Source organism: Nymphalis io, chromosome 5, assembly GCF_905147045.1.
Source record: "Nymphalis io chromosome 5, ilAglIoxx1.1, whole genome shotgun sequence".
Lineage (NCBI taxonomy): Eukaryota > Metazoa > Arthropoda > Insecta > Lepidoptera > Nymphalidae > Nymphalis > Nymphalis io.
In genome coordinates this window covers 4,135,515-4,148,945 of record NC_065892.1, presented here as the reverse complement: position 1 = coordinate 4,148,945, position 13,431 = coordinate 4,135,515, and the positions used below count along the sequence as shown (strand labels likewise).

The 13,431-nt window shown below is 33.8% G+C and overlaps 1 protein-coding gene across 4 annotated transcripts in view; it reads left to right on the top strand.

Moving 5' to 3' along the window:
- Positions 1-13,431, top strand: part of LOC126768487 (uncharacterized) — a 118,757-nt gene that overhangs the window by 92,922 nt on the left and 12,404 nt on the right. The gene's annotated exons all lie outside the window — the stretch shown is intronic.

The window sequence follows — 13,431 nt, the reverse complement described above, 5'->3', positions numbered from 1 at the left end:
ATATACGATAACATAGGTTTTCCTAGATAAGCGTTAAGTTTCTGTAGGTGCATATTCAGGCAGAAGGTCTGTATTTACAGGATCGTTTTTAACCTGACTCACAGACCGCTGGAATACTATCGTTTGTGTGAACTCTATACTGGTAATAGGGCTTTGTGCAAACTCGTCTGAATAGGTACCACCCACACATCAGATATTCTACCGCAAAACAGCAGGTTAGTGAACTAATGTATTTACAGATACAAGGGACATAACATCTTAGATCCCAAGGTTAACATTTCTTATAATACCAATGTCTATAGGCGTTGGTGATCACTTACCACTTACCAGGTGATCCAAATGCTCGTCCGCCAACCTATTCAATAAAAAATATCTTCAAGGCAAAGAAAATCTAAATGATAAAACAGACCGTCTTATTGTCTCAACTGGTGACAGGAAAACTTCATTACTCGTCTAGAAATTGAAATTGCAATTCAACGAGAAAATGCTGCATAGCCACCATTCCACGCGGTCTTGATTTGTACAGTAGTTATTTTTAATTTTGTATATAAGTCTCCAATTTAAATTGTTACTTTGTAAATAAATGATTTAATTGATAGATAGTTATCAGTTGTACCACTTTATCATAGAGTTTTGTCAATTCTTCCTGATCGGATAATCCCTATTAGCACCCTCATCTACCACTGGCTTAGAATCCAATACATTCTTTAAGTATAATTAACATTCACAATTAACATTGCATCCAAGAGCCCGTGATGGTGCTAAGAAGTGTGTATATACTATAGAAGAAGTGAGTATATATAGTACTACAGTACCGGCGTTTATTTATGAGGTGACCACTTAACTAAAAAATAAAAATGAAAAAGTGAGAATTTAATACGAGAAAATGTTTACGGTACACGCTTACAATATTTCATAACCGAAAGGATTCAAGAAGAATTCATCTCTCGCAGGACGTATAAGTTGCAGCGCGAGTTCTCGACATAAATTCAAAAATGGGCCATCTTATATGATACACGGTACGTATGTATTCTAACCTAATTTACCTATGCAGTTGGCAATGCGGTAACATCTCTAAAAAGCCTATCAAGTGCTGGCTTGCATTCAAAAATATGGTGAATGCTTTTTAATTATCCAAATAGAATGTACATTTATATACGTATATTGTATACTCAGGAAGAACTTTTGGAAATTCCGTAACAGCCTGTGTAAGTCCCACTTCTGGGCTAAAGGATGTTTACGATGTAATCACAAATTAAGCACATAAAAATTCAGTGGTGCTTGCCCGGGTTTGAACCCACAATCATCGGTTAAGATTCACTCGTTCTTACCACTGGGCTATCTCGGCTTTGGCTTTAGAAATTCAAAAAATATGACAGTAACAGCCTGTTAATATCCCACTGCTGGGTTAAGGCCTCCTCTCCCTTTTGAGGAGACGGTTTGGAGATTATTCCACCACGCTGCTCCAATGCGGGTTGGTAGAATACACATGTGGCATAATTTCAATGAAATTAGACACATGCAGGTTTCCTTACGATATTTTCCTTCACCGTCAAGCATGAGATGAATTATAAACACAAATTAAGCACATGAAAATTCAGTGGTCCTTGCCCGGGTTTGAAACCACGATCATCGGTTAAGATTCACGCGTTCTAACCACTAGGTCATCTCGGCTTAAAAATATTAACAATTCTTTATACATCGTCACGCCATGCACTACGAATCTTATGAACTAAGATGTTATGTTCCTTGTGCTACACTGTAGTTACACTGTTTCAGTCACCCTTCAAACCGGCACCCAAAATACTAATTGTTGTTTTGCGGTACAATATGTAATGAGTGATTGCTAACCTATCCAGCGGGCTTACACAAAACCAAGTATAACTAGCTGTTTCAAAGTAAATGCAATAAATCAATAAAGTACGCAGCTTACGAGCAGCTGCTATTCTATGCTAATCAGTGAACAACGTTACAGCTTTAAGAAAATATGGTAATGTTGTTATAAAACCATTACTTTCAACTAACGTAATTAATCGCCGTAGGTTAACATAATATAATTGTACTTTATATAGTAGGGATATAACTATCGACTTTTGAACGTTATTCTCGATAGAAACAAATGTTCTAAGTCGGTAACTTAATATATATATATTTAAATACCATTCATATATTTTTGTAGATTGGCATAAAGTTTTTATTTTGTATTTTAGACAATATATAAAAATACATTCATTTGTATAATCAAATAGTTTTATCATTTTGTAAGTGATTATTTTAATTTAGTTAAAAATATCAATGATTCTCTACATTTTTTGTACAAATGGTTGAAGTTGGTAGTTTTTTACTTTTCTATTTTTAGTTTTTATATTTATTTCTTAAAGAAATTTCTTCATTCGTTAAAACAACGTTAATAGGTTTTTCATAATGAAAAATTTATAAAATAGTTCTTGAAATCAATAATTAGGATGTTTTTTATAAAAAAAATAACCGAGCGCAGCGTGTTTTGTTTTAAAAATACTGTAAATAATATAAATACGAATAACTAATTTTCGCCCGCGTTTTACAGGGGGAGGGGGGAAGCTAATAAAAAACCCTTCCTTGGAATTAAATTTTGCTTCATACCCATCAAAATTGGTTCTTTGGATTAGTCGTAAATGCGTAACAGCCAGACAGAGTTATTTGCATTATAATATTGGTATATAAATAATTTGATTCGAGCCTTAACGATAAAATTAACGCGCAGTGCCTTATCAGTGTTTATATTTAAAAACTTATGTTTTATTAAAAAATCTAATTCTTTTCTAGTTAGCGAAATTCAACTTGCCTTGGCGATGTTCCAAGTTAACTAGATAAAATATACTGCAAGCGCCAACGGCCTTTCCGAAGTAATACAAACCCAAACAATAAACCCGGATTATATAAAATGAAAAGTTTTTATGAAAGTAAATATAATCATGCCGGGGATATATTTCATAACCGCATCCTTTTTAAACTCGAATATGTTTTCTTAAATGTAATATTTTATTTAATTAAATTTTAGTAATAAAATAAAGCAATTTGTGACTAGGCTAGTCGTCTGTTTTCATTCCTCTGAAAACTGACCTTTAAGAGATATTATGTAAAAATAAAATCCGTGTTTAACAAAAGTTGCCATTTTTTTTGTTACTTGTAAATGAAAGCCCAGCCTCCTTTTCTCATAAGATTTGGAGCTTCATTCACCACATTACTCCATTTTACGTAGATCGATAAACATGTGTCAAAATATAATGCGGCTCTTGCACGATTTTTGATTAAATTAGATGAATGACAAATTAAGCAAATGAATCCTTACCCGGATTTCAACCGACGATTTTGTAATTGAACTGAAATTTGCAACGGAGCCAACTTATGTTTTATTTAAATTTAATTATCGGACTAATAATTGAATGGTACCACACAAGGCACTTAAGGATAATTTACCATTTCATTCACAAAACTCAACCATCAGAAATATTTGAAAACGGTATAGGTATAACGGACTAGGTATAACTTTTATTATGTTGGCATAATGTTCGATTTTTAAAATAATTTCATTTCAATAAGTAATTTTAAAAAGTATATGTAAATATACTTTTTTAATTAAACAACTATTTTCAAATTAATTAGAAAAATAGTATAGTTTTGTATACCTACTTATTAAATATAAATTATGTCTTTTTTATTGAATACCTGGTTGTATGTGGTCACCAACGCCCATAGAAATGTTAACCATCGCTTACATCGCCAAAGCGCCACCAACCTTGGGAACTAAGATGTTATTTATTTCCTTCAAACGAGGCGTGAAGAGGCATCTTGCGGGCCGGCAAGGCGAAGGCGGCTAGTGCAGAACGTTTTTCTCGTCTGTACTGGCCGTCGTCGCGTTTGGACTCTACTACCACTTACCATCAGTTGAAGTAGAGTCATTTGCCCTCCCGGCAAATATAAAAAAAAAAAAATGTCTCTTATGCCTGTAATTATACTGGTTCGGTCACCCTTCAAACCGGAACACAGCCATACCAAGTACTACTGTTTTGCGGTAGAATATCTGATGAGCGGGTGGTACCTACCCAGACGAGCTTGCACAAAGCCCTACCACGAGTACAATAATACATGCTATCGCTACTATAGCATAATATAAATTGACTGTCTCGTTGATGTAGTTGCTAGGCTAGATGTATTGCCGCAGATCCCGAGGACCTGGATTCAAAAATGGTCGGGCTGATAAAAAGGTATTAGGATTTTCTGCCGAAAAATTCTCAGCAACAGTCCGAGTATGGAAGTTAGACGTTTGTACACTTCCGTGCCTCGAAAAGTACGTAAAAGTCTGGTCGTGTTGGATTATGAGAGTGTGGGAATGGAGAGTGCATCTGTGTTTGTGCGCACACTTGTGCACTATAATATTTCCGAAGGCGGTCAGGAGAATGTCATCACATACATAAACTTTTATTAATAATACCTTTATATTAATACCTTTTTCTACTTTGTCAAACGATTTTCTTTATTTTTTTTGTTCAGTAGCTTTTGACGAGCATTAGTGTTATAAATAAATAAAAAAATTCGAAACATACAAATTCATATATAGTTTTCTCAAATATTTAATAATGATTATAGTCGAATTTCGACCATTCATGCTAGCGGTTGCCACACTAGTATGAATAAATCAACAAGTTTGCCTGACTCTACAAAAATTAAGTAATTAACATTACACCAACAAATTAAATATGCTCTGCGTAATATATGTCTGTATTTAACCCTTAGATTTCTCATTTAGTCGGTTTTTACTGTTCGCGTTTATAAAGACCATAAAAGCGTTATCAATAATCTAATGTAAGTTTTAACTCACGAGTTTTTGGTTTGAGGCGTGTCTAACTTTATTAAATTTTAAACCGCTTCTGTTTGAGCTTTAAAGTAAACAATTTGTTAATAAGTACACGTACAGGCGAATACGGATATTTGTTTTAGGATGGCAAGCTATTAAATGGGGTGCCTGATGGTTAGTGGTCACCTTCTTTTATAAACACTGACACTCCTAGAAGTAACAAAATAAAAATAAAAATACCTGACTTCAAAATTAACTCAGAGAAAATGCATTAAAAGTTTATTTATTATAATTTGCATATAATCTTAGTTCTCAATGTTGGTAGCAGTTGGTGGTGAAGATGTAAGGAATATTTAATATTTATCACAGCGCCAATGTCAATGGTGACCATTTACCATCAGGTGCCCATTATCCCGTCCGTCGAACTATTTTATAAGGAAAAATAATATTTTTTTACTACTACGAGCTATACCTGTTGAAAAATTTATAATTATACAATAACAAATATTACATTGAAAATAAAGTTAACCAAGATTAGCATATCATATAATTATTGGTTTTGTAATCATATTTGATCATATTACAGCTTTATTATATAAAACGCATATTATTTATTTTGTCCCAATTAATATATTAAAACAATGCGGAATGTCAGTATTTTTGATTAAGTAGAATAAATTTGTTGTATAAAATTTACAGTCATGTTATATTATGTCTATGATAATTATATTTCATTGTAAATAGAATAAATCTACCAATTTCATTTGACTACTAACTTAATTAGCATAGCCGTTCTCATCATGCTTTACTTTATCTTTTATATAATCTTTTTTTGAATTGCTTGGATTTATCTCCGCGGCATTGCACCATCGGATATCGCGTCAGAATTACAAATTCTTATTAAACCACCTCGATGTTTAGAAATCCACTACAGTGCAATTTTTAAGGCATTTTTTTCTTCGCACACCCCCTCTGTGAAATGAACTTTTGCGCGCGGTTTTCCGAACCTATATGGCTTAGGAACCATAAAGAAAAGAGCTTACTCATTCCTTAAAGGATGGCAACCTACAAACCCTCCAGTGTTGCATACGTCCATGATCGGTGATCACTTTTCATTTGATGAGACTACTAATCGTTTAAAACCTAAAATATTCTTACCATAATTTTTTATGATTAATTGTTATAATACTTACTTGCAGAATTCTATCACTGATGCGAATATATTGGCCTTTGTTTCACGTAAGAAAATATAATTGACATACATATGTAATTTAATTGTCGTAAAAAGTGACTATTGTCGTTTATAGTTAAGCGGGTTCTTCTCGGTAGAATCTTCATTCCGAATCGATAACCTTTAACGTTGGAGCTTTGTATGTACACGGAAGCCATTAGACAAAATAAAATTATTCTGTATAATATTAGGTCCTCACATATGAAATTAGCGTTTTGTCGTACTGACCACTTTGATCTGAAATATCTCCTCTTTGGTTAAGAATTCCAAATTCAAATTTATTAATACATTTAGCTGGTACATTTGAGTTTTGAAAACAGTCATTCATTTGTTTTTTCCTCATTATTTTTTTCTTTGGCGTCGCATATTACCGCACAATGGAAAACATGAAATATCGGTATATTTACGAGGACGAGTTCTACCGTGGCACCAGTGCCGCAGAAACAGCTCGAAAGATTAATGTTGTGTACGGCGCTGGTGTCGCAAAAGAAAGCACGGTAAGTTTTTGGTTTCAACTTTTCCTTCTGGAAATTTCGACCTTCAGAACCCCGTGGACGGCCGGAGACCAAAGTGAAAAATGAAGAATTAAAGGCTATTGTGGAAGCGGATCACAAAGCACTTCAGAGATAGATAGCAGGCTTGTGGGTAAGTGATAAAACTGTTAATCCACTTGAAGCAAATCGGGAAAGTAAAAAAACTTGAACGAATTTGAACTTGAACCTCATGAATTGAGTGAATCGAACTTGCAAACACGCGTCGACTGTTGTGTTACTTTGCTCAACCGACACAATAATGAAGGGATTTTAAATCCTATCATTACTTGTGATGAAAAGTGGATACTGTACGATAATCGGAAGCGCTAGTCGCAATGACTGAACCCTGGAGACCCAGCCAAATCCTGCCCTAAACGAAAATTTACTCAGAAAAAGTTACTTGTGAGTGTTTGGTGGGCTAGCGCCGGTTTCGTTCACTACAGCTTTCTAAAATTTTGCCAAACAATTACGGCAGATATCTATTGTCAGCAACTGCAAACCATGAAGTATGTACTAGCTGCTAAACTACCGAGATTGGTCAATCGCTCTAGGCCACTGCTGCTTCACGACAACGCAAGACCACACGCTACACAACAAACAACCACTAAGTTAGATGAGCTACAATTGGAATGTCTGCGACATCCACCGTACTCCCCGGACCTTGCTCTGTTGGAACATTACCATTTTTTTCGGAATTTGGACAACTTCTTACAAGGAAAAAATTCAACTCCTATGCGGCAGTCCGAACCGCCTTCAAAGAATTTATTGATTCTCGCCCCCATGTTTTTTTTAGTAAAGAGATCTATAAACTACCGATAAAAGGCAAAAATGCATATAGATAACAACGGTGCATACTTTGATTAATTCAATATATTTTACAAAAAAATTGACTTTATATTCGTACAAAACGCCAATTTCATATGTAAGGACCTAATAATATCTGGCAACAACAAACAAAACGAATTGACATGAAATAAAAGTTAATTAAGAATACAATTATACGTCATAATAAACAGTCCACAGATGCGAAATAGACTTGGTATCAATAGTTTTATCGATTGTAGGAACAGAGTCGACGAGTAGTTACCGAAAACATAGGAATAGTAAGGCTTTAGACTTCCATTGACAATGCACTGAGTGATGCGTCTGTATGTACGTGTTGCACACATCGAAGGTATATAAATATAAAATAGCTGCTTATAGTATTCCAGATTTAAATCTGTATTTTAACTTCGACATTTTTATTTTTTTCAATACAAATTGTAATGTATATTTTTTGTATAAAGGTAAAGAATTTGTTTGTTTTGGAATTAATCCGATAGATATCCCATTGAGAAATGCTATAAACTATATAATATCACGCAATGGAGCAATAACAATTAACTTTATATAATAAATTATGTAATTTCAATGTAAATGTGATATTTTCAAACTGTTTTTTCAAGAAATTGATCATTATTAAAACCATTACCATTATTTAACCAAAAATGTAATATACAAAAATGTATTAACGCAATGTGAAAAGTTCTAAATGTGTTTAAATAGATACCGTATCGTGTAATTGATATTAAACCATTCAATAGCCACGTCAGCATTCCATTCACTCGCGAGGGAGAATTGAACATGCATTGTGCGGTAATCGTTATGTCGGCTGACGGTAATCACTGTACAATGTAACTATCTCGGTTATATATATCATATAGATTCGTTATTAAATTTTCATTATTCACTAACAGTCCCAACTTCGTACGGTTAAAATTCATACAAAGTTACCTCTCGCATTTCACACACTAATTTTTAAAAAAATTGAAATTTAAAAAATCTTTTTCTATTTTCGTGTTCCAAATTTAAACTTTCTAAACTCAGCAGTTTTGCCTGAGCGTTGATAGTGTTTCAGGTCAAAATATTCTATAAGTTATTTACCTAGTATTGCAAAGGTGACCGGTGACTGACCTATACGTAAAGATGAAAGTACCTCCTCACCGGCCGACACAGAAGATATTGTGTAATTGTGATTATCTCTTGAACAATTTCCTTCAAAATGAATTCTGAACGCAGAATAGTAAGAGCGAAAGAGATGCACTATTAGACAGCATTATTAGACACTTCACGCCTATACATATTTCACTACAGGGTAAAATGCTACTAACAAACCTCTCCCGCGTGTACTCATGTTATAGACCACCCATGGTACACCCCATTCTTGGCATGTGTCAATGGTATTATTTTACTGTTAAAAAGTAAACCTATATTATTTTACCTGATTATATCCTTGATAAAATAGGAGCGCACATATATGTCACATACAAGTATAGTATAGCATCGATCTTTCGCTGTAGAGTTTGCAAATGTTTGGTATATAGTTTTAATCAAATCCTTGTAGTTCTTACAAAAAAAAATCAGGCAATCATAGCGACTGCCGTTAGAAGTGATAACTTGAAACGGATATATTTGTTCAACTTCCACATCTATTGGCACTCCAAGTAATAATTCTATCCCTTTTTCCCTATATAGCTTTTTATTTTTGATGAATAAAAATATACACAATATGTCGCAAACTCAGTAAACACCAACAATATTTTCAAATAATTTATATTATTTGTATATATTGTTAGTGTTTACATAAATTCCAATCGTTATCATCCTTATTAATTTTCAAAATACTTAAATTATATGTACTTTCAACGATTTCATATTAACGTTAGCATGTCGGTGACGCGAAGCAACGAGTTTATCCCCTACGATAAACCAGCGCAACGCGCCTAAAGAAGTTTTCACTTCAATAAGGACTACGACAGCTATGTAATTTTTTTTGTTTTTGTAGAATAGGAAGGCGGACGAGTATATGGGCCACCTGATGGTAAGTGGTCACTAACGCCCATAGACATTGGCATTACATTGGCTGACATACCTATAGAAATAACTCTATCTATGCTCGTTTGTAGTGTAACAGTCGACTAAGGGACTTTGGTTAAGCTTATCTATCACCATAAATTGATCACGTTACCCATGCGGTGGATATTCACAAATAAATGCACCAGCAAGGATCGGTGTCAGGCAGGCCTATCCTAAAAGTCAAATCTATTTGTTTTGGTTTAGCTTAAAAAAGGTAAAGTGTGATGGGTGTGAAACATGGTTTTTTTCACGCAGTGGAAACCTTCAAAAGGTACCCGTTTCCCTTAGGCGGTGTATGTATTTATGAAGAATTTTTTGTTACATCAAATACCTGACAGCTCCGCTGATTTAAATTTAGTTCATTTTTTTCGGCAGAAGGGTTTTACTCATTAAAACGTTATGCTCAAATTAGACTTTAAAAAAAATCGAGATTGTTATTCCAAAACACGTGAGGTATATTCACAATGTTTTCCTTCATCACAATCAAACAAACATATTACGAATGGTTATTATATCAAGTTCAAGTAATAATCGCTGTAATAAATCTGTTTATTTTAGAATCGGTGACTTCATTCAAGATTTATTTCCATTCCCTTTTAAATAAGAAAAACACTTACGCAACGATTAAAATGTTTTATTAAAATGTTAATTATTTTGTATTTTAAGAAGCTTTGAATGGCGTTTGAATTATCTGAATTTAAAAGAAAACGGCCACGTACATTCAATATTGTATGGAAAATTCTTAAACCATTACAGATAGATAGCATCTTTATACCTTGCTTAATGAAAAGAGACGCTTACTAAATTTTATTGGTAAGCTGTATACGGTGAATTATGCATTCATGGATTCTGTTGGTTTATCGCTTAATTTAAATTTTTACTAAATGCATCTAATTATTATAAAATCACATTCTTTTCTTTAAAGGATATTTTTCACTAAAATAAGAATGTTTCTTTTTTGGAATAATGATCATATCAAGACTAACTTACACGAAATTGTCTCTTTCTGTCATGATAATTTTACATACATAAGAAAAAGATAAATTACATACATTGATACATTGTCTACTACACAACCGTTACACAACGTCTATGAGTAAGAAGGTAATTTATTCAACAAAATTGAAAAAGTTTTTACGAAACGGGAACATGCAATTGATACCCAATTGTCCTAGTTAGATAGTTAGCATCGTCGGAGTCATTTCCATTCATCCGGCTGTAAGGAGCAATCGGCCGCGCATTGTGTGGTAAGCGGACCGTCGGTCTGATGGCAATAGCTTTACAATATTCCTATTAACATTCAAATTAACCTATTTATTCATTGTCATAGTATACAAGCTTATTTTTGTTAAGCTGTTAAGGAATAAGCTCCAAACCTTCTCCTCAAAAAGAGGAGAGGAGGCCTTTAGCCCAGCAGTGGGACATTCACAGGCTGTTACGGTTACGGTATAGTATACAAGTATATTTATTATTTGTTGATTATTTCTTTAATAGTTTAATATTCTAAAATTGTTCAAGAAATTAGCGTTGAACCGTTTACGTTTTTTTACATATATATTTTTTCATTTATCGCATTTCACATCGACGAAAATTAAAGTATGTCCTCAGCATGTAAATTTACTTTATTAAATTAAAATCATACATTCGTGATATGAAAATGCAATAAGCGGAGATGGCCTAATCGTAAGAACGCGTGAATCTTAACCGATGATCGTGGGTTCAAACCCGGGCAAGCACCACTGAATTTTCATGTGCTAAATTTGTTATTATAATTCATCTCGTGCTTGACGGTAAAGGAAAACATCGTGAAGAATGAATTTCACAAAAATTCTGCCACATGTGTATTCCACCAAACCCTCATTGGAGCAGCGTGGTGGAATAAGCTCCAAACATTCTCCTCAAAAAGGGAGAGGAGGCCTTAGCCCAGCAGTGGGACATAAGTGGTCACCAACGCCCATATACAATGGCATTGTAAGAAATGTTAACCATAGCTTTCATCGTCAATGCACCGCCAACCTTAGGATCTAAGATGTTATGTCCCTTGTGCCTGTAATTACAGTGGCTCACTCACCCTTCAAACCGGAACACAACAATACCAAGTACTGCTGTTTTGCGGTAGAATATCTGATGAGTGGGTGGTCCAGACGAGCTTGCACAAACCCCTTACACCAGTATATTATATTATTCTATAGAAGACAAATATTGTGATTCCCTGTTCATTCCTTTTCGCTTTTGCGATTAATTTTTGTTTAAAAAAATTATCTCCTTCTCGAAAATCCTGCATCTGTCGGATTAAAATCTGTCAAAGGTGTACCCACGAATCCGCATTAGAGCAGCGAGAAAAAAGCAGTTCCAAGCTCTCTCTAAGAGATGAGGTCTTTGAACAACGGTGGGACATTTACACGCTGTATTTATTGTATGTAGTTGATACATATTTTTACATGTAATCTAATCCCATCAAAACATAAATGTGAAATGAGAGCCAAGTTCAATATTATGATTTTTGCCTTGGTTGTTGACTTCAACGACAAAAGAAGTGAGATCTAAATACCGAGACCTGAGTACCAAGTTCAATGGTCAGTCCTGAAATTTATTTATACCAACATAAAATATTTTATAACAACTTCAAATATCATTTCTTCTTATAACTTAGAATAATATATTGAAGCCTAAGGTCTGACTTGGCTAGTTAAGGTAGGTAGGTAGGTAGGTTAAGTACCTACTAAAACATTCATGGAAGAGCCCTATGTATGATGGCTTTTTTCTACCAGCAAGCCAAATTTTCGAAAGAATAAAATAAGAACTTTCAGTTTTAGAACTTGCGAAGGCCATAATATAATTACTTATCATAATTTTTTGTACAGAAATTATCCAGTAAATATTTAACATTTTATTATAATTTTTCAATTAATTGATTCTATTAGGAACGCTTACTTATAGTGATATATATATATATATATATATATATATATATATATATATATATAACCTCATAAATCAAAAACTATTACATATATATATATATATATATATATATATATATATATATATGTAATAGTTTTTGAGTTATGAGGTCAAAAGTGGCTCCAAATGATTGGTGTAATATTACACAAGGTGCTGCTCGCCATTTCTGTTATCTTGAACTTGGCTTGACACGCTACACCTTGTCTAGGTGTAATGGCCGAATGTGACTTAGTATATAATTACTTACAGTATATATGTAGATAGGAAGAGAGAGAGAGAGAGAAAGCATTAACTCATCAACTTCAACTCGCTATCAATTACAACTTAAAATAAACTAAAAATAAATCGATAGACTTCATCATCATCATTTTCTTGTCAGTTCCACCCTTCACAGTCCTGCGCTAGTAACTATGTTCGCTGCATGACTTTTGTTATATCATCCTTCCATATAACTCCTGGACGATCAATAACCTAACCTAAATTAGTTTAGGTAGTAAGTTCCTTTATATAACTGTATAATAAGTTATGTAATACGGTATCTAATAATGTTATCATTTGTTTGCCTATATCCCATTTATTCGGAGTCAGTCGACAGATCGGTTTAATTAAATTTCCCATTTGCTAATTAATACGTCTTACAGTATTTCACTTAGTGGTAGGGCTTTTTACAAGCCCATCTATGTGTGTACCCGCTTATCATTTACTGTACAACGAAACAGTACTTACTACTTTTAAAACAGTTTTTACTAGTTTTTTAAGTCTAAAGTGACTGCCTGAAAGTGTCTGACTGAAAGTCAATTGCCAGGTCGAGCCAATAAAAAGTTATTGGGCTTTTCTGTCAGAAAATTCTCAGTAGCAGCACGGGGTCTGGAAGTTGGAAGTGTGTACACTCCTGTGCCTCGGAAAGCACGTAAATCCGTTGATCCTGCGCCTGAACTCTTTCCGGTCGTATAAGGGAATAGAGAGTGCAC